This window comes from Caretta caretta, chromosome 3 (assembly GCF_965140235.1).
Source record: "Caretta caretta isolate rCarCar2 chromosome 3, rCarCar1.hap1, whole genome shotgun sequence".
NCBI classification, from domain to species: domain Eukaryota; kingdom Metazoa; phylum Chordata; order Testudines; family Cheloniidae; genus Caretta; species Caretta caretta.
The window spans coordinates 52,980,189-53,002,368 of NC_134208.1; the positions used below are offsets into that span (position 1 = coordinate 52,980,189).

At 39.7% G+C, this 22,180-nt stretch overlaps 1 protein-coding gene and 1 pseudogene across 1 annotated transcript in view; one reads left to right on the forward strand and one right to left on the reverse strand.

The window, feature by feature from the left end:
- Positions 1-22,180, reverse strand: part of LOC125634897 (protein eyes shut homolog) — a 411,142-nt gene that overhangs the window by 366,946 nt on the left and 22,016 nt on the right. The gene's annotated exons all lie outside the window — the stretch shown is intronic.
- On the forward strand, positions 5,510-5,574 carry LOC125635029 (U6 spliceosomal RNA; annotated as a pseudogene).

Genomic DNA, 22,180 nt, shown 5'->3' on the forward strand with positions numbered 1-22,180 from the left:
TTTTCCTAATATCCAACCTAAACCACCCCCACTGCAACCTGAGACCATTACTCCTTGTTCTGTCATCAGCTACCACTGAGAACAGTCTAGATCTGTCCTCTTTGGAACCCCCTTTCAGGTAGTTGAAAGCAGCTATCAAATCCCCCCTCATTCTTCTCTTCTGCAGACTAAACAATCCCAGTTCCCTCTGCCTCTCCTCATAACTCATGTGTTCCAGTCAGCTAATCATTTTTATTGCCCTCCGCTGGACTCTTTTCAATTTTTCCACATCCTTCTTGTAGTGTGGGGCCCAAAACTGGACACAGTACTCCAGATGAGGCCTCACCAATGTCGAATAGAGGGGAACAATCACGTCCCTCGAGCTGCTGGCAATGCCCCTATGTATACATCCCAAAATGCCATTGGCCTTCTTGGGAACAAGGGCACACTGTTGACTCATATCCAGCTTCTCGTCCACTGTCACCCCTAGGTCCTTTTCTGCGGAACTGCTGCCGAGCCATTCGGTCCCTAGTCTGTAGCGGTACGTGGGATTCTTCCGTCCTAAGTGCAGGACTCTGCACTTGTCTCTGTTGAACCTCATCAGATTTCTTTTGGCCCAATCCTCTAATTTGTCTAGGGCCCTCTGTATCCTATCCCTACCCTCCAGTGTATCTACCTCTCCTCCCAGTTTAATGTCATCTGCAAACTTGCTGAGGGTGCAATCCACACCATCCTCCAGATCATTTATGAAGATATTGAACAAAACCGGCCCCAGGACTGACCCTTGGGGCACTCCACTTGATACCGGCTGCCAACTAGACATGGAGCCATTGATCACTACCCGTTGAGCCTGACAATCTAGCCAACTTTCTATCCACCTTATAGTCCATTCATCCAGCCCATACTTCTTTAACTTGCTGGCAAGAATACTGTGGGAGACCGTGTCAAAAGCTTCGCTAAAGTCAAGGAACAACACAGCCACCGCTTTCCCCTCATTCACAGAGCCAGTTATCTCATCACAGAAGGCAATTAGATTAGTCAGGCATGACTTGCCCTTGGTGAATCCATGCTGACTGTTTCTGATCACTTTCCACTCCTCTAAGTGCTTCAGAATTGATTCCTTGAGGACCTGGTCCATGGTTTTTCCAGGGACTGAGGTGAGGCTGACTGGCCTGTAGTTCCCCGGATCCTCCTTCTTCCCTTTTTTAAAGATGGGCACTTCATAGCCTTTTTCCACTCGTCCGGGACTTCCCCGGATCGCCATGAGTTTTCAAAGATAATGACCAATGGCTCTGCAATCACATCCACCAACTCCTTTAGCACTCTTGGATGCAGCGCATCCGGCCCCATGGACTTGTGCTCGTCCAGCTTTTCTAAATAGTCCCGAACCACTTCTTTCTCCCCAGAGGGCTGGTCACCTCCTCCCCATGCTGTGCTGCCCAGTGCAGTAGTCTGGGAGCTGACCTTCCAGACTCCTTCCAGAGCTGACAAGATTGTAGGCTCGTTTATTGGTTAGCAAGGATAGCTATTAGATAAAATGCACACACATGCTTTATGAGTGAGATTCTGCATCTAAGTTTCTCAAACATGAAAATGTCAACTGCCTTGCATTCATATGATGATTTTGAATAAACTGAAATAAATTCAACAATTGCCACTAAAATTCAGCATTTAGCTTTAGTTACCACAAATTCATATGTAGATACTGATAAACAAGAGTTTGATCCTGAAAAGTGCTAAGCACACGTCACTACTCAGCAGTTTACAGGAATTTCATCCATATGCTTTATTTTTAGAATAGAATTTAACCAATATTTCAGATAACTGGTACTGTAGAACAGGGCTGACTTTTCAGTGGCAACTGCTTTCCCAACTATTCTGTGACCATTTTATTGAACTAGAGTACTAATTAATCAATGATTCATCACTTGATTTTTACCATGATTCAATAAGAAAAGTGTGTACTTGATACACTGTCAACAAAAACACAAAGCAGACTGCTATCATTTGCAAATAGAAATACATCTTCTTACTAAATGTTGCATCCGATGAAGTGGGCTGTAGCCCACAAAAGCTTATGCTCAAATAAATTTGTTAGTCTTTAAAGTGCCACAAGTACTCCTGTTCTAAAGTCTCTGACCATTAAAGATGACTGGGAATTTCACATAAAACGTTCTCCATTGTGCTACATCAAGATAGTAGAATCTTTGTGAAACGTCTAATGTTTAGATTATTTATCTACTCATTTCTTCAGAGTGCTTTTGCTAGAATTAATAAAATGCAAATATCATTGGCAATATACAGTAATTCCATTTACAAACTAAACTGGACAATGTGGAATACCTAAATTAAATTGTAAATTTCCAATTTGCATATTCCACTTGTGTTATTGTGTGTTGCGCCTTTCTGACTGGTCCTTTGATTCTTGATTGTTAATGTCTATTTGTTTCTGTCACTTCTCACTCAGATGTATTTTCTGTAACCATTTTATTTAATCTGTTTTTTTGTCCTCTTTCATCTTGTTTTTTTCCCTACTATTAACTCCTTGAATACTATTACTGTGCAGTTGCAAAGATGTACAGTTAGCAGAAATTATTTTTTTTCACAAGAGGCCAATAATTTGGAATATTTCAAACAATAATTTGGTAACCCATTGTTTGGGTAGGTCCTTAAGAAAAGAAGCTCATTTTGTCTCTTTCAGAGAATAGGTAAAATGGCAATTCATCAACAACAGATATTCAACACATATGAAAATGCACCCACCCTTGCAGCCTCAGAAGTGGGGAGATTTTGTCAAAGCAAAGAAAACAGGAGAAATGTTCCCCCCTTCTTTGTTTATCTTCCCTCCTCATGGAACTAAAGAGAGAAGCTCTGTGTTTGACTGGTTGGACAGACAGGTGCAGCATAAGACTATGGGCTCCCATGCACTCAAATGGAGGAGTTTATAAACCCTTCCCCTTGCCCAGGACACTATTCTGCATTGGGAAGAAAAGTTCTCTCCTTGGGGTTAGAGTGGGACAAGGTTTTGGGGCCTTGCTATGGAAAACATGCAAACAAGGTTAATGGTGCAGAGGGTTTGTGCGGGAAGCTGACAGCAGTCATCCTCCAGGTGATGTAGATTTCAGTAGGAAGGATGTTCTACACTGGACCAGTTATTGCCAGATAGTTCCCAGATGTGTCATTTCATAAAGATGTGGCCTACTTCAATCACTTTCCCGCTGTCTTGACATTCTTCCTGTTGTGTTTGGGACAATACAGCCATTTCTTTGGGTGCCTAACTTTATGTACCCAAGTTTGAATATTTTGGCTAGTGTTATAAATTATGCTCAAAGGGTATAGTCAGTCCTTATACATCTCAAAATCTGACTAGACAGTTACGTTTGTCATGCTAAAGGCCTTATTCTGCAAATATCCTACAGATTTCAAGCAGAGTATGGTTAAGTAAGGAAGTGGACTGAGCCACTTAAAAATTCTAGCAGCGGACAGTTTCTTACAACAGGCTACATTTTGCCAGATCTTAAGAAATTTTAATCTGGGTTTTACAATGATTATTTTTAGTTCACTGAACCTCTAAAACAACTCTGGCTGATTTCAAAGCAAATGGTGAAAATCTGCATATTGAAGGATTTTATTATTTTTCGGTGATCACAAATTGTCCCATGTAAACTATCAAAGTACTTTTAATTTGTTTTGAAGTTAAATTCATATGAACATGACAGTCGTTCTACTGTTAATGGATCCAGTCCAAACCTTTGGAAGTATGTCTGAATCTATAAATATTAATAAAGGACAAGATTAAATTGATTTTTTTGAATTATGCTTATTATTAATCGAGTGACCTGCCTGAAACCTTAAGTGTTTGTGCCCTGAACCTATTAATTGCTTTAGATTAAGAGAACCAGGAGGTAAAAAAAGAAAAAAATCTGTAGCTGGCTAAAGACAACAGCACTGCAGCATGCATGGGGCAGGGAAGACATTGTCTGAAGCTAGCTCCTTTCACTAAATTAGATGTCAGTAGATTTTTTACATTTCTTTTTTTCATGTGTAAGAAAAACTTTTCAATTAACATTATAAATATAGTATATTTAACAAATGAAGTTAACACAGATCAGCACTGTCTCATTTTAAAAGAAAAGGAGTACTAGTGGCACCTTAGAGACTAACCAATTTATTTGAGCATAAATACATAATAAATAAATTGGTTAGTCTCTAAGGTGCCACTAGTCCTCCTTTTCTTTTTGCGAATACAGACTAACACGGCTGCTACTCTGAACCCTGTCATTTTAAAAGGTAGTTCATGGGGTAGAAATGGAACTGCTCTGTTACACAAAGCAATTCAGCTGTTAGGGGTGACAATCCCGTTTCCCCACCTTAGAGTGCAGAGGGTTTCTGAAGGCAGCAAGCCAGTTCCACTGAGCAGCCTGAGCCCACAGTGGGTTGTGAACCCAATCAGGTACAGCGCAATTGTGCAAAAGCCACAGACAGGGCCACTGTAGGGCCACAGATCCAACGGTCCACTGTCTCGGGGGATGGCAGTGTTAAAGATTCTCTTTCCTCCTACTACATTCCTTCATGAGCAGCACTGCACCACCCCTTGGCCACTGGATCCTGACCAGCACCTGTGCTATCTGATACGGGGGAGGAGGGGCACAATGCACGGATACATTATTTGTATTGCAATAGGCCCATAAGCCTCAGTCATTGTGCTATGGTCTGTTCTGGCACACAACAGAAACTATCCCTGCTACAGGGAGCTTACAATCTAAATAGAAGATTGAGACAATAGGTGGATATAGACAGACAGATGGGGAAGCCCAAGGAAACAAAGCAATATTCAGTATGATAAACAGTAGTCGCAGCTGACTAACTGTTGTCAATTTTTGTTTGTATTCAACACAGGAAAGGAGAGTTTGAACGGTGCATTTGAACAAAGACAATGGTGTGGCTTTGCAGATGTTTATGGGGAGCTATTCTCAAGCCTAACGGCCATCTTGAAAGAAACCAAAAAGGTACTTGTTTGAAAGTTTAACAAGTGGCCTTGAAGGTTGGTATCATTGCTAATCAGAGGCAGGAATAGATAGCTGGACGGTATATGAGAGATTGGGTGGGGATATCATGAAGAACTTTGAAAGTGAAAATTCAGTGATACATAAGTGATACATTAGTATCTTATGTTTGACGCAATAAAGAATGTGGATTCCCCATGAGTTAGCAGGGTTGTGTCATGTCTCTGCCAAGACAGAGACAACAGTGAGTGATGAATATGCAACCGTTGTCTGTTCAAAGTAAAATATCTTGTTCAGTACAATGGATTTGCTCTAGACAGGAGAAGACACTTCCTCCTCTTGTCTGAAGTGAGAGGGTGTTTGGAAGTAACGGAAAGTTACCAGGAAGAGAACAAAAGAAGCAGTTGACCCCAGCAGGAGTCTATAAAGAAACTCACAGAGGGATATATAGGTGTGTGTGAGAGACATTTTGCATCAGATTAAGATAAGGGAGACTATTGAAAGGGCAAGGTAAGCCAAAGGGTGGAGAAGATTAGCATGGCCCCTGCGCAAGGATGACATGCAAATTCGTGAAGCATTCCAAATACCAATAATCCCCCAAAGACTCTCAAGGGAAAGGTGAGCTAATGATGGACTTTGCATTCAGGATGTTTTGTATAGAATATCAGGGTTGGAAGGGACCCCAGAAGGTCATCTAGTCCAAAATGATCCATGATCATTGATGGTCTGGTGGTATGATCCATAGTCTCCTGTGCTTTTGTCTGTTAAGTAAAACATATAAAGCTGATAGATTGAACAAAATGTGTGTGTGTGTATTGACTCTTTCACACGTACTGTTTGCCCTTGAGGGAGTTAAACTGTAACCAAAAGCTTCACACCTTTGGGGTGGAGCTCTGGGAGAGGGGTGTGTTCAAGTGCTGGGGATTCTTAAGGGTGAGCACTGTGTCCAGAGGGGCAAGGTGGCTGGACAACAGGTTCTAACATTCAGAAGAGGGATTCCAGATAGAAGGTTGTGCCCTGTGTGCCTAGGGTCCCTGAGTTTGGGACAGTGGCTGGACTCTGTTCAGATTCCTGGAGCTTAAACTCCTCCTGGAAATCCAGAGCACAGAACTACACTTGTAGCACAGTAAGTCAGACTGGTCACATGATTTTTGACTGAGATGCTCCACAGTGTGAGAGCAGGAGTGGGGAAGTGGGGCTGAACCAGGGCTGACTCCTACAGGGGCATGCACATGAATAAAAACGTGAGGCTTTTGGAGGGGCATAGTCTGTGACCCTGCCACAGCCCCAATGCCAGGGGATTCGCTTTGCCCACTGTAGCCCCAGGGTCGGAGGAGCTTCTTCTCCCTGCCCTGTGCCCCCACAGGTTATTGAAGGGGGCTGTGTCCCTGCTTGCCCCCATTTGTGCACTCCCTTATACCCCTTCAATGGGAGAGTGGACAAAAGGGTGAAAGGTGGGGGAGGAGATTGAAACTTGGAGAGAATCAAAACTATATCAATGCAAGAAAGGGAAGAGAAGGCAGGGAGGAAAGGGTTGAGAACATTCTACTTCTTACTCAAGATTGTGTCTGTTTTAGGCTAGGATAGTAATATCTGAAATAGGTGGGCTTCATTGTATCTGGACTTGCAGGGAGGCATTTAACTCCTATAAGGATCTAATTAGTTGGGTCGAACAGGGTAACTCAGTGCTTGGTGAGGAAGGGGAATATGGATCCATAGCCATCTATTGACAGGAATAATTAACTGGAAAAGTTGTTTGTCCGTTTTGCATTTTACAGTTCAGCATTTCAGTAGATACAGCTGGTGTGTGTTTGGCCTTTAATGACACCACTGGTATCAAAGTGATGATCATCACATCTGGTTGCTTTTCCCACTAAAGTTATTTAATGGTTTTACTTTTAAAAATACTAATTTCCAAAAATTAGCACCAAGGACTTTTGTTTACTTCCAGAAATTTGGGATCCTAGTTTTCCTATAAATAGGAACTCAGTCTTATTCAATGGAATTCACCTGCAGGACAAACTAAATTAAGCAAGTGTTAATACAAGTGCAAAATCTACAAATTATATTTGTCCTTTTAAGTGATGACTAAAACCCACTGCAGTTATTTTAGTCATCCAAACGTTTAACTATCCACAGCTGTCCACAACTGAACTCTTCTGGTTCAACCGGTTACTCAAACAAGTCTGTTTACATTTGCAGGAGATAATGCTGCCTGCTTCTTGTTTACAATGTCACCTGAAAGTGAGAACAGGCGTTTGCATGGCACTGTTGTAGCCAGCGTCGCATGATATTTACGTGCCAGATGCGCTAAAGATTCATATGTCCCTTCATGCTTCAACCACCATTCCAGAGGACATGTGTCCGTGCTGATGACGGGTTCTGCTCGATAATGATCCAAAAAAGTGCAGACCGACACATGTTCATTTTAATTATCTGAGTCAGATGCTATCAGCAGAAGACTGATTTTATTTTTTGGTGATTCAAATTCTGTAGTTTATGCATCAGAGTGTTGCTTTTTAAGATTTCTGAAAGCATGCTCTGCACCTCATCCCTCTCAGATTCTAAAACCTTGGGTCAAGTGCTGTAGCTATCTTTTGAAATCTCACATTGTACCTTCTTTGTGTTTTGTCAAATTTGCAGTGAAAGTATTCTTAAAATGAACAACATGTGCTAGATCGTCATCCGATACTGATATAATATGAAAAACATGGCAGAATGCTGGTAAAACAGAGTAGAAGACATACTATTCTCCCCCAAGGAGGTCAGTTAAAAATAATTAATGCATTAATTTTTTAATGTGTGTCATCATCATGGAAGCACGTCCTCTGAAATGGTGGCCAGAGCCATGAAGGGGCATATGAATCTTTAGCATATCTGGAACGTAAATACCTTGCAATGGCAGCCACAAAAGTGCCATGTGAATGCCTGTTCTCAATTTCAGGGGACATTGTAAATAAGAAGCAGGCAGCATTATCTTCCATATATTTAAACAAACTTGTTTGTATTAACAATTGGCTGAATAAGAAGTAGGATTGAGTGGACTTGTAGGCTCTAAAATTTTACATTGTTTTGTTTCTGAGTGCAGTTATGTAACAAAAATCTACATTTGTAAGTTGCACTTTCATTATAAAGGGATTGCATTACGGTTCTCGTATGAGGTGAATTTAAAAATTAATATTTATTTTGTTTATCACTTTTACAGTGCAAATATTTTTAATAAAGTAATAATATAAAGTCAGCACTGTACACTTTGTATTCTGTGTTGTAATTGAAATCACTATATTTGAAAAATGTAGAAAAACATCCAAAATATTTAATAAATTTCAATTGGTATTCTTTTAACAGTGCTATTAAAACTGTGAGTAATTGTGATTAATTTTTTGAGTTAATTGCATGAATTAACTGTAATTGACAGCCCTAGTTATTATACAACATGACCGCATTTCCTGCATTTCAAATCCCATTTTAAAAGAAGCAATAACACAAGTCTGAACACAAAGAAAGATTTTTCATGTTAGATCAAGGACAACTGTGGGAATGTTACTTCTCACATATATGGGTCCAGTATATTTACAAAACCAAGTTGTCCTTTGTAGATGCCACCATATTTTCCATCACCAATCCTTTTAAGTAATGATACCATTATGCAACTGACTATAAAAATTCTTGACGCTGAGGTGGGTTTCACTTTGGTAACCAGTCACCACTAGAAGGCCGCGTATAATTTTATCATAGCACTATAGTACTTAAAAAGATACTGCAGTATGAGGAACAGTAATGTAACTTGATTAAGTTGTCTGTTACCATTCATGAGGTCACACTTTTTTTTCCTAATAGATTAGATTTTTAAACATTTTTGTTTTTTGTTTTTTTTTCTCATTGTTATGAATGGCACACTTTGCTGTATACAGTGTTTTGTGTTCCCTTGTGGCAGAATTTGTTTTGAATCAATGGTGTGTGTAGGTTATTACTAAAAATAGAAGTTAACCCTTGTATGCATATGCTTGACTTCAATGGGTCCAAAATGTGTGCAGAATCAGATGCAGAACTCCTATACTGTGTAGTACCTGTATTCCCTGTTTCTAATACTGGGGAAAGACTATGGGCTAGCCTCAGATTGCAAAGTAATGACAAATCATTTGTCAAGTAACTGACAGCCTGATTTACAGGCTGATTTGAAAAGGCAGGATTCAAAAAAAAGCCTGGTAGCAAAGATTTTGGAATTTCAAGAGAACAGTAATGAGAAGGTCCTAAAACAAGGAAGGTCCAGGAAGATGGAGAAGGGCAACAGGGAAAGTGGTTTGTTAATCAAACTATGGGATATTTTAAGTAAAGAAACAAGAAGAAAAGGGTGAACAATGGTAGCAATGCAGTCAAGCTGCAACACATTTTATGTTGAATATGAAAGTGCACTTCTTGTTTAGTACTCAGATTGCTGAATCTAGTACTTATACACTAGAGTAAGGAGGAGACAGTGTGGTCTTTATAGAGTAAATTCAGCTAATCTGAGGACTAGATTTTGCTTGACCCTGTAAGAGTGCATCAAGAATTCTCTCTGCTTTGTGCTATAGCACAGGGTCCTTCCACTCCAAGAATACAAGCATTAGGAGATGATACTGGAAGTTTCCGCTGTGTATGCTTCCTGCAGTCCCACTTGGAGACACTGTGCCTCCCTTAAACACAGTGTTTCTATGAGAAGCTGCTTTTTCACAAGCCGGGGCATTAGACTGTGGCTGCTACAGTCTAATCATATTAAGGAACAGCATGACAGGCTCCATACCGATGATAGGTAGGAAAAAATGCTGTGTGATCATGGTGGATGTCAATTTGGGTGACATATGCTGAGACCTCATGCTGCCAGTACTAAAAGCATCCTTGGAACGTCTAAATATTATAGATGACAATTTCCTAACTCAAACAATGTTGTATCCAGCACAGGGGAATTCTATATTAGTCCTTGTCTTGACAGATAAATAGGAACTGATCACAGAACTAAAATTTAATGGCAGTTTAGGTTCAAGTGATCATGTCCTGATCACATTTATAATGCGCAAAAAGTCCCAATCACTGTATGTATATACACATATATACACACATATATATATACACACACACACACAGCACTTTAAAAGGTCCATTATCACTAAACTGAAAATAATTCAGATAAATCAGCTGGAAAGAAGAATATAATTAGAAAAAAATTGGATTATAATTGCAATTGTTTAAGAAAATATTATTGGATGTCTAAAAAGCTGCAATCCCACTATTGAGATTGAGACCCACTATTTTTAAATAGACCTAGGTTAGAGAAGAAGTGAAGACAATGCTTTATCTCTACACACACACAGACACACACATACACAGACACACACACACACAAAATAAAACAAATGGAGAAAGAAAGTGGAAGTTGATAGTAATAAATATAAATGAGAAACTAGGTGTGATGTTGCACCCCATAATGCTTTATGGAAATATGCTTATGAATGTATATACAACATAACTGGAATATGTTTTATGCTACATATGCCATGTAACATATCTCTGTAAAACTTATGATCTATTGAATATATTCATCCTATTTGTATGCATGTATCATTTTTGTATTTGAAGTTATGAATATTGGCTGTGTACTTGTTCAATTTTAAGTAGCCTTAGTAAGGCATTTGGTCAGCTTCTTAAGAAAGGAATTTGCAAGTTAAGTGCCCCAATCAAGAAACACATAATGGACAATAGAACCTCGGAAGACTCCAATCCACATAAGAAGTCTATGTGGGGACATTCAAGGTAACATATGAATAATGGCTGCAACCTGTAAAGTTCTGGGTCATGCATGTACATGTGACTCGCCCATGTGACTCCAAAACTCCAGCTTGCAGCTAGATTCTGCAGAGGAGAGAGAAGGGGGTCTCCACCCACAAGATAAAGTATATTTAAGCCCCTGGGAGACCCCTCCATTTGGTCTTCAGCTGGCTCAAGAGGTAGCCTCTCCACCACTAAAGGATACCTGAAAGAAACTAGAACAAAAGACAGTAAGCACAGGGGTGTGAGTGATTGCTGGATCCAGACTAGAAGGAGGCTAGTCTGTAAAAGAAGCTTACTGGAACATCTCTGAGGGTGAGATTTCATCTGTAATCATTTTCTTACTGTACTAGGCTTAGAGTTGCATGTTTTATATTATTTTGCTTGGTAATTCACTTTGTTCTGTCTGTTATTACTTGGAACCACTTAAATCCTACTTTTTGTATTTAATAAAATCACGTTTTACTTATTAATTAACCCAGAGTATGTATTGGGAGGGGCAAACAGATGTGCATACCTCTCTATCAGTGGTATAGAGGGTGAACAATTTATGAATAAAATGGATTTATTTGGAGTTTGGACCCCATTGGGAGCTGGTACCTGAGTGTTGGAGACAGGAACACTTCTTAAGCTGTTTCAGTTAAGCCTGCAGTTTGTGGGGGACGTGGTTCAGACCTGGGTCTGTGTTTGTAGCAGGCTCGTGTGTCTGGCACAACCAGGCAAGGTTCTGAACTCCCATGTTTCCAGGGAAGACGGGCTTAGAGGTAATCTCAGCACATGGGTTGGCAGTCCCAAGGGGGTTTCTGTGATCTAACCTGTCACACTAGGATATGTAGAAAATTGATAAGAGAAGCGAAGGGACACAAGGAGAAATCTGTGGCTTGCATAAGGACAATAACAAGGAGTTTAAAAGTATATTAGAAACAATAATAATCCTAAGAATGGTATTGATCCAATGTAATGATATAAATGATAAAATTATCAATAATGTCAAAAAGGCAGAAATGGTCAATAAATTATACTGTTCTATTTTTCCCAACTACAGTTCATGTGAATTTCCAGTGTGGGACTATGGCCAAAAGGGATAATATGATCCTTGGGTGCATAAACTGGGGATCTTTAGTAGGAGTAAGAGGTTATTTTACCTCTGCATTCGGCACTGGTGTGACTGCTGTTGGAATACTGTGTCCAGTTTTGGTGTCCACAGTAGATGTGCCAAATCTGTGAAAAAACGCAGAAATTGGGCTTGTTTTTGGCTTAATTGGCTTGTGAGTTGCTTGTTGGCTAGTTTTTGGCTTGTAGGTTGTTGCTTGTTTGGCTTGTAGCTTGTTGCTTATTGTAGCTTGTTGTTCTTTTTTTTTTGACTGGCTCCTGGCAAGCAGGGGCAAAGTGGGGAGAGATTCAGGGGTGTACAGCAGGCCCACCACAGTCCCAGACTGCATGCCAAGGGGATCTAGTTACATAGAGTGTTGGGGTTTTTAGGGATTGGCTTATTTTGGCTTTCTTTTGAAATGGGATTATCTTGATTTTTGACTTATTGTGAAATTCAGGGTGCTTGTTTACCGCATGAAAGTTGGCAATTGTGTTTAAGTTTAAGAAGGACGTGGATACATTGAAAAGAGTTTAGAGAAGAGCCATGGGATTGATTAAAGGATTAGAAAACATGCCTTACAGTGATAGACTCAAGGAACCTAATCTATTTAGCTTAACACAGAGATAGTTCAGGGGTGACTTGATTACAGTCTAAATAGCTACATGGGGAGCAAATATTTGATAATGGACTCTTCAGTCGAGCAGACAAAGATAAAACATGATCCAATGGCTGGAAGTTGAAATTAGGTGATTCAGAACAGAAATAGGATTTATATTTTTAACAGTGATGGTTATTAAACCATTGGAACAACTTACCAAAGGTCATGGTGGATTCTCCACCAATGGCAACTATTTTTTTAAATCAAGATTGAATATCTTTCTAACAGATAATCTCTACTAAGCTCCAAACTTCAATATTTTTGTTTGGCACAGAGAGTGTTTTACAGGGATCCACTGGATTGGTTATATTCATAATAGTTCAGTAAAGGGTGGCATATGACTTCCGAGAGCCAGTTGCCCCCGGTAATCATAATAACTGTGAAATGTATGTACAGATAATATTTAAGGAGCTATATATTTATACTGAAAAGTATGTTCTTAAAGTATGGGAGTTAAGGCAGATCATCTGAAGGTGACATATCTCAGATGTGTCCTTTTCAGAAAGCAGGTAGCAAATGCTTCTCTCCATTTGGTCATGTGTGTATTGTCCATTGTACATCTTACAATGGATGCTTATTTATATACTAACCTAAATACCACATGTAACACTGACGTCTTCAAGAGAAAAAAAATCTTCAGAAGTGTGTAGTTGATGACCCCAAATCAAAATATTAGTCTGAGTATCAAATAATGCAAAGAAACACACAGCATCTTCCACTGAGAAAGCAAGGGACAGTGTGACTTGTCTCATGAACTGACTATCACAGCCAAGCCTGGCTGTAAAACACTGGAAAGACTTTGGGTGAGCAATACTCTATAAGACATAGAAAGTATCAAGTTAAATAACTCTGGGTTCTAGAACGCATGTTATAATTTTTATTTTACACATAACTATCTGTTTCCAATACTTCTGCTTGCTATTACTATAATCGCTATGCTTTGTTAAATAAACTTATGTTTGTTTTCACTATAAACATGTCTAAGTTCTGTGTGTTAAAAGGAGCCAGTGATCTAAGGTATATCTGGTAAAGTGGGGTCTATTGTTCCTTTGGGAGCAGTGAATCTGTGAATACTGTGAGGGTCCAATGGAACAGGAACTGGATACTCCAAGGACAGGCTTGGAGGGCACAGAGGTTGCTGTGTGCCTATTGCTAATCTTTAAAGAGATAGCAGGGCCAGCCTAGGACTAGAGGGGAGTGCTTGTGTTGTCTCTGGCTGGTGGAGTTGGGGAGCTGGCCCCCAGCAGGCACAGACAAGGTTTCCTCATACTGAGGGCAGGTAATAACAAGGTGCTTCACAACCCTGGGTACCCCCTGGGAAGCATCACAGCATCACAAAATACATAATACCCAGGCATAAACATGTAAAGGAAAAGCAAAGTTCAGCCTTTGTCTTTGATTGCTTTTCTTGATGTAGACATAGAAACAATGAATCACAGACATATTATCATTAACTTTGGAGGCCACAATGTTATTAAGTTCTATCACCTACCTCAAACTACCTGAAAACTACCCAGCAATTTGTTCCAGTATGGATCTCAAGTGGCATCAATGTTCACAGTGGACTATAAACCAGAGGATGAGTGTGAAGGCCATGCTCCCATTCTGCACTGTAAGAACTGCCAAGAGCCCAGACTGGAAGCCAGAGTTCAGACCAGCTTTCCACCTCTACATTAGAGATAGGAAAGATAAGATGAGGAGGACCCACTTTCTGTAGGAAACAGAAGCAAACCCCTTCACTGTGCAATGCTCCGCTCAGGATCTATGCACAGGCAGCCCATTGGGTTACAGAGTCCTCAGTGGGACACTTTCTAACCAACCAACCATACTGGAACCTGTCATATTTGCAGCAGTTGCAACCTAAACCAGACATCCTGTGTACCAGGTGGATGGTGAAAAAAAACCACACAGTTTGCCAATTTTGCATTGTGGGGAAAATCCCTTCCAAAGCCCAAACTGATGATCAGTCTATGTCCCTGGCATCACGACAACTAGATTAAGGCTGGGAAGAGTAGGGCTGAAAAAGGGAATCCACAATGGCTACCCTGTCTAAACAGAAACTGTATCAATCCCCTTAACATGACACCACTGCAAGGGGAGCCAATCACCTGGCCCCCGTACTACTCCCTCCCCATCTAAGGGCAGCAGCAGCTGTGAGTGGGACAGGTGCTGGAGCCCCGGCGTCAAATGCAGCATCTGACTTTCTCCCTCTCCTTCCCCACTGTGGGGAAGGAAGAGGGAAGAAGGAATCCCCACACAGTGAAAGGGGATTAGGAGAGAAGGGATGTAAAGGAAATGAGAAGGGACATGTGGAACACTGCCTCAGCTACTCCCAGTTAAGATATTTCGCCAGCCTCAGTGCTAGCTCCAGAAAGTGTCTCCACTGATCTTGGACCCAGCAAAGTTGCACCTTGTCTAATAGGATGAACATTTGGTGTTCTCTTTAAAGTTTTATTTTCATTTTAAGAAAATAGACTTGCTTGCATTGTAGCCTTCACATATGGTAAAATGTGTACAAAAATCATCATGTAAAGGAAAGACAGACAAAAATGTATAGTCAGTTATAGTGCTGCAAGGGTAAATCATTTGTAGGGGATAATGTTATTTTATGCATACACATACAAAGTTACCAGCTGTCATAATGGCATTATGCAGCACAACCCAATTATTAATACATTTTCCACCACCATTAACTAAAATTCAGGGCTTTTCTAGCTTTTAAAAAGCAGGAACACAGCCAAAAATTTGAAGCCTGAAGTCTGACCTACTTTAAAAACTATTATAATCTGTTGGGAACACACTTCAAATTCTAAATATTTTTTGTTCTTAAGAAATTTCATATTCATTCTTCAGCTGTTTGAAGGAGATTTTCTGTGTTACACACATGCTGTTTTTAGATTTTATACTTAGGGAATAATGTATAGCTTTTTATTATTAATAATATCAGGGAAATATGTCCAAATATGTCCATATGTCCAATATGTACAAATATGTCCAAGTTGTTTGTAATTTTGTATTACTTTCAGATCTATTCATTCTTTCTAAAAAAATCCCAACTAATACTATTTTTAAAGTAATGATTAAAAACTCATCAGTATGAGTTTCTGGTTCTACTTCCATTATAACCAGGAACTTCTGGCAAAGTTTCCAGTGGCTGCAAGTCTGGGCCTTAGGTGTCCAAAACACAAGTTGGCAGCATTAATTCATAATCCTGCAATTGTTTTGCTCATGCAGAACAACCAACCAGCCAGCAGAAGCCGCTCAATTAACTAATAAAACCTTTTCCCTTAACTCCGTGGGGATCAGTGAAAACACAGGAAGTTACCTTTGTCAAACAAGGAAACACTGTGGGTTGCTAAATTGTGATGGATTGATGGAATGTATGTGAAAGGTCAGAACTAGTGAGGAAAGAGATATTACATGTAAACTTTAAGAGTTTTAGACACAATAAAGAGTGATCAAAGTTTAAACATCAATACTTGACAGTTCCCTTTACACAGTAGGTGTCTTAATGTAACCTTTTGCCTATTGAATACTACATAGGGGACTTATTCATTGTGATAATGACTGGTTCTGCTTTCTCAGACTTGAATCTTCTTATTAGAATATACTTCAGAGGTCAATGAGTTTTAGGGCTCCAAAATGCAAGGAAAGCTTATACTGTTCAACAAATGAAACACTACATTATATTTCCCTTTATTTCTAAAATATATTTTAATCTCTATATCTTAATAAATAATACTGCAATATATACTTACGTAGCAACAAAGGCTTTATGAGGACTTATAAGGTTTATTGCATATTGGATAAAAATACTAATAATATTGTACAATGAATTTTATATTTTCCTCATGTTACTGATCTAAACTGAGAAACAAAAATATTTGTTTTCCTAGTTTTCCACATTTCAAGACAAACCTGAAATTCTTTCTCACAAGCCTAGAATGGACTATAAATAAAGGGTCATGAAAACTTGGCCCGTCTTAAGGGAAGACCTTTTAAATGCAAAAAAAGCCTCCCAACTCCTTTTTTAAAAAAGAGCGATCTCACAACTATTTAGTAGACAGCATAGAACCTGATTCATGGCCTATTGAAGTGAAAGGAGTTCTTCAACTGAGTTCAGTGAGCATTGGATCAGACCCATAGTACTTAGCAACCATTGACTTCAATGGCACTAAGCCTGGGTGGGAAGACTATCTGGTATTGTTTGCAGAGTGAGTCTTTATTCTGGAGCCACTGAAACCCTGTTGAGTTATGGGCCTTGGAGATAGTAGATATGACATCCAATAATGTTCTAATGACTGGTTTCAGAGTAACAGCCGTGTTAGTCTGTATTCGCAAAAAGAAAAGGAGTACTTGTGGCACCTTAGAGACTAACCATTTTATTTGAGCATGAGCTTTTGTGAGCTACAGTATGCATCCGATGAAGTGAGCTGTAGCTCACGAAAGCTCATGCTCAAATAAATTGGTTAGTCTCTAAGGTGCCACAAGTACTCCTTTTCTTTTTGTTCTAATGACTGTATGTCTAAGAAGGTTGTTTTGCACCTGAAGTTCTCTTCCATGTGTAAACAAGAAAATAAACCTGAGGATATTGACTGAACATCCAACCAACAGAAGGACCAGGGACCTGGCTGTTCTGCAGAAGACTGGACTTGTTCATTTAGTGTAGGATTATATTATACTTATTCTGAGATAATTAATTTAAAATAATGAAAAAAATGTATCTCTGGCAGCAATTAGTAGACAGCTATAGGATTTAAAAGATAGCTATTTGGACCATATTTTAACTCCTCAAAAATTTATTTTTATACTATTTAAATATAGGAATCAAGCCAGTATCAGTGAGATAGAACAGAAAGTAGCTACAATGTCATAGGGCCAGATTCTCATACCCCTTACTCTACAAGCCATCCCACTGAAAAGACAATGAAAACTATTGAACTTCTGGTCTGAGAACAGTTCTACTCAGCACTAATAAGGGTATCAGAATATAATCCATAGTCAGGAAAAAGGATTCTATTGCTAATGGATGCTTGATAACAGTGTAGCTGCTAACTAGTGAGGAGTGGAAGCTAAGGCTAAAAACTATAAAAAGTGATAAAACATAAGCAGATGTCTTGAAAACGAGTTTATTCCCCATTAATTGGATTTCAGATCCACCAGGGGCCATACATATGACGTGAAGATTAACTGGCTCTTTAGGGAGTACCAAGGGAGTGAATATCCCAAAAGTAGATTTGTGCAAGTGATATTTCCTTTTATTAAATTGTCTGAGTGCAAAGTAAACAACTGAAATTTGCTTCAGATGATAAAAGGAATCCCACATCGCAATAAGGAAGTTACTGTATGGAATTCCAGAGGCATAGCAATATGATGCCAGAAATAAAAAAAGTGCAGTATGATGCCCAGAAACCAGAAAGACAATAGGAAGAAGGCAACACCTAGAAGGGCATCTATGGGTAACAGGGGTAAAGTGCATTGCAAGCACTCAGGGTGGAGCAGTATGTGCATTACCGGAAAGTTATACCTACAGGGAAATATGTATGCTATGTATTTAACTGCTACCAAGATTCAAATATCATTCTCATCATGTTGTTAGAGAGTTCAAGCTATTAGCTGTACACTGCTGGTGGACAACTCAGAAGACTATCCTGAGCTGCCTTTTATTAACAGACTACTAGACTTTAAGGCCAGGGGGAACCATCATAATTGTCTAGTCTGACCTCGTACACACTGCAGGCCACAGAACCTCACCCACCCTTTCCCGTAATAGGCCCATAACCTCTGACTAAGCTTTGGAAGTCCTGAAATCTTGATTTAAAGACTTCAAGTTACAGAGACTCCCCATTTACTCTACTTCAAACCAGCATGTGACCCATACCCCATGCTGAAGAAAAAAAGAGAAAAACCTCTAGGACCTCTGCCAATCTGATTTGGGGAAAAGTTCCTTCCTGATCCCAAATATGACAATCACTTAGACCCTGATCATGTGGGCAAGATCCACAAGCCAGACCTCTGGGAAAGAATTCGCTGTATCCAGACAATAATTTTAAACAGTGACTCTGTTGAAATAAGAAAAAAGGTTAATATGGAAACCTTTGTAAATTTTCCTTCACAATTTTTTCAACTCATCTGGAAAGAAACAAAGAAAAGACCTTGTGGCACCTGCTAATGCACTGTTTCCATAATGACAGGTTTCAGAATATCAGCCGTGTTAGTCTGTAACCGCAAAAAGAAAAGGATGACTTGTGGCACCTTAGAGACTAACCAATTTATTTGAGCATAAGCTTTCTTGAGCTACAGCTCACTTCATCGGATGCATTCAGTGGAAAATACAGGGGGGAGATTTATATACACAGAGAACATGAAACAATGGGTGTTACCATACACACTGTAACAAGAGTGATCAGGTAAGGTGAGCTATTACCAGCAGGAAAGCAGATGGGAAAAACCATTTGTAGTGACAATCAAGGTGGGCCATTTCCAGCAGCTGACAAGAACATGTAAGGAATAGTGGGGGGGAGGGGGAATAAGCATGGGGAAATAGTTTTACTTTGTGTAATAACCCATCCACTCCCAGTCTCTATTCAAGCCTAAGTTAATTGTATCCAGTTTGCAAATTAATTCCAATTCAGCAGTCTCTCGTTGGAGTCTGTTTTTGAAGGTTTTTTTTGTTGAAGAATTGCCACTTTTAGGTCTGTAATCGAGTGACCAAAGAGATTGAAGTGTTCTCTGACTGGTTTTTGAATGTTATAATTCTTGACGTCTGATTTGTGTCCATTTATTCTTTTATGTAGATACTGTCTAGTTTGGCCAATGTACATGGCAGAGGGGCATTGCTGGCACATGATGGCATATATCACATTGGTAGATGCGCAGGTGAATGAGCCTCTGCTAGTGTGGCTGATGTGATTAGGCCCTGATGGTGTCCCCTGAATAGATATGTGGACACAGCTGGCAACAGGCTTTGTTGCAAGGATTGGTTCCTGGGTTAGTGGTTCTGTTGTGTGGTGTGTGGTTGCTGGTGAGTATTGGCTTCAGGTTGGGGGACTGTCCGTAAGCAAGGACTGGCCGTCCAAGTTGAAGCAAATATTCACCAGCAACCACACAACAGAACCACTAACCCAAGAACCTATCCTTGCAACAAAGCCCGTTGCCAATTGTGCCCACATATCTATTCAGGGGACACCATCATAGGGCCTAATCACATCAGCCACACTAGCAGAGGCTCATTCACCTGCGCATCTACCAATGTGATATGTGCCACAATGCCCCTCTGCCATGTACATTGGCCAAACTGGACAGTCTCTACGTAAAAGAATAAATGGACACAAAGCAGACGTCAAGAATTATAACATTTAAAAACCAGTCGGAGAACACTTCAGTCTCTTTGGTCACTCGATTACAGACCTAAAAGTGGCAATTCTTCAACAAAAAAACTTCAAAAACAGACTCCAACGAGAGACTGCTGAATTGGAATTAATTTGCAAACTGGATACAATTAACTTAGGCTTGAATAGAGACCGGGAGTGGATGGGTCATTACACAAAGTAAAACTATTTCCCCATATTTACCCCCCCCCCCATACACACACACACTGTTCCTCACATGTTCTTGTCAACTGCTGGAAATGGCCCACCTTGATTGTAACTACAAAAGGTTTCCCCCCACCCCAGCCCCCGCTTTCCTGCTGGTAATAGCTCACCTTACCTGATCACTCTTGCTACAGTGTGTATGGTAACACCCATTGTTTCATGTTCTCTGTGTATATAAATCTCCCCCCTGTATTTTCCACTGAATGCATCCGATGAAGTGAGCTGTAGCTCACGAAAGCTCATGCTCAAATAAATTGGTTAGTCTCTAAGGTGCCACAAGTCCTCCTTTTTTTTGTTTCCATAATGACTCTCTCTCAACGTATTTAGCACAGAACATAAATGGCTATACATTTCACAGAGTTTAGGACTGCACTGATTTGAATTAGAAAGAATTGGATTCAAAGGGTAGATCATATTCAATATTTGTAATGGTTCTCAGAATACCCAGGACTGCGGGTCACCTTGTTACCCTACCTCCCGCCGCCTCCAGTAAAAGAAAGATTTCCTTGTGCTTAACTTGTTGTCAGCTCCCCAACATCTCCAGCCTATTTGACACTCAAACAAACTTATTTGACCTGTGCTAGCCCTTACTTTGCCTTTCAGGTGAACAGTAAATGCACCCCAGTCCCTGAGCTCCTTCCAAGCTTTCCTCTATAGTGTGCCACTCCTTCTCCAGTGAACAGGCACAGACATACCAGATCTGCTGTTTCCAAAGTAAGAGTGCATACACCAGCTTATATGATTCAACTGAGGATCAGAGTCTTGTTTAATACCACAGCACTGAGAAAACAACTATAAGTTTATTAACCAAAATTCAAGATTTAAGAGACAGTGAGTAAGGATAATAGAAAACAGGTTACATACAAAACAAAATTAAACACACTTTCTAGAGACTAAATTTAACAGGCTAACCTCTTGTCCAATACATTTTTCTCACCCAAAGTCTTTTGGCTACCAAGGCAGCCAGACATCCTGATTTCATGAATATAAGGTGCAGAATAAAGGGATGTCTTCTTGCCTTCTCCTTATATGCCCAAAGTTCATTGTCCCCAGAGTCAGGATCACCCTCTGTGGTTTATTCTCTAGTATGCTGTCTCCCTGAAGATTTCACATCCTCCTCCACCCATTAACTTTGTATGCAAATGATTCTCTTTGTATTAACTTAACAATGCTTAATTTACATGCCAAAGAGACAGATAAATAAACATACTTTCTCTGACAGAAAACTCTTTTGTCAACCTCGCACTGATAGAGACTTTAAAGCTTATTTTCAGTGTACATACATAATTCCTTGCATAGTATCTATATAGGCAATTCCCAACAATATTCATGAGCAGTGTGACCCTGGCTTTCATTTAAGATATCACCCGGCAATCTCACAATGTGGATACCAGGATCAGGATATTCTTATAACCCGTTACCAGTTGGTATCGAGGGCTTTATGAATCACAGTACTTTACTACCCATTCACCAGATGGATCAGGTAATACAAGTGGGTTTCTGAACCACGTATCAGAAGAAAAACCCTACTGAAATAGTAAAGGTCTGATTTAGGTGATCCATCTCATCTTATTTCTGCTGTCAACATAATTTAAGGAAGTATTCCTAGGTACTCAACATATTTAAGGATAGCTTGAGTATACATTTTTGGATAATCCTAAGTAGTCACAGTGTGCTATATCCATCCTGCTCCATAGTTGTTATATGGAATTTTGTTGTGCTGCTTCCTGGGTTTTTTTGTTTGTTTGTTTGAAACTCTGCCATAGATATCACAAATTAAATGCCTCATATATCCTACAAAACAGAGTAGCAGCATTTACTATCTAACCTTTTTCATCTTCTTTGCTTTGATTGGCAGACCATTCTTATACTTCTCTGTTAAAGTTTCAGTAACCACCCGGAAAAGAAAGGTGGAATGGCCAAACAATAAAAACCCATAACATTTAACATTTTGAAGTCTCCAGTTCTGTGAAAGGATTATAGACTTTTGTGTACTCTATTGTTCATTACAATTTTGGTGTCCTGTTTTCATGATAAAAATTAA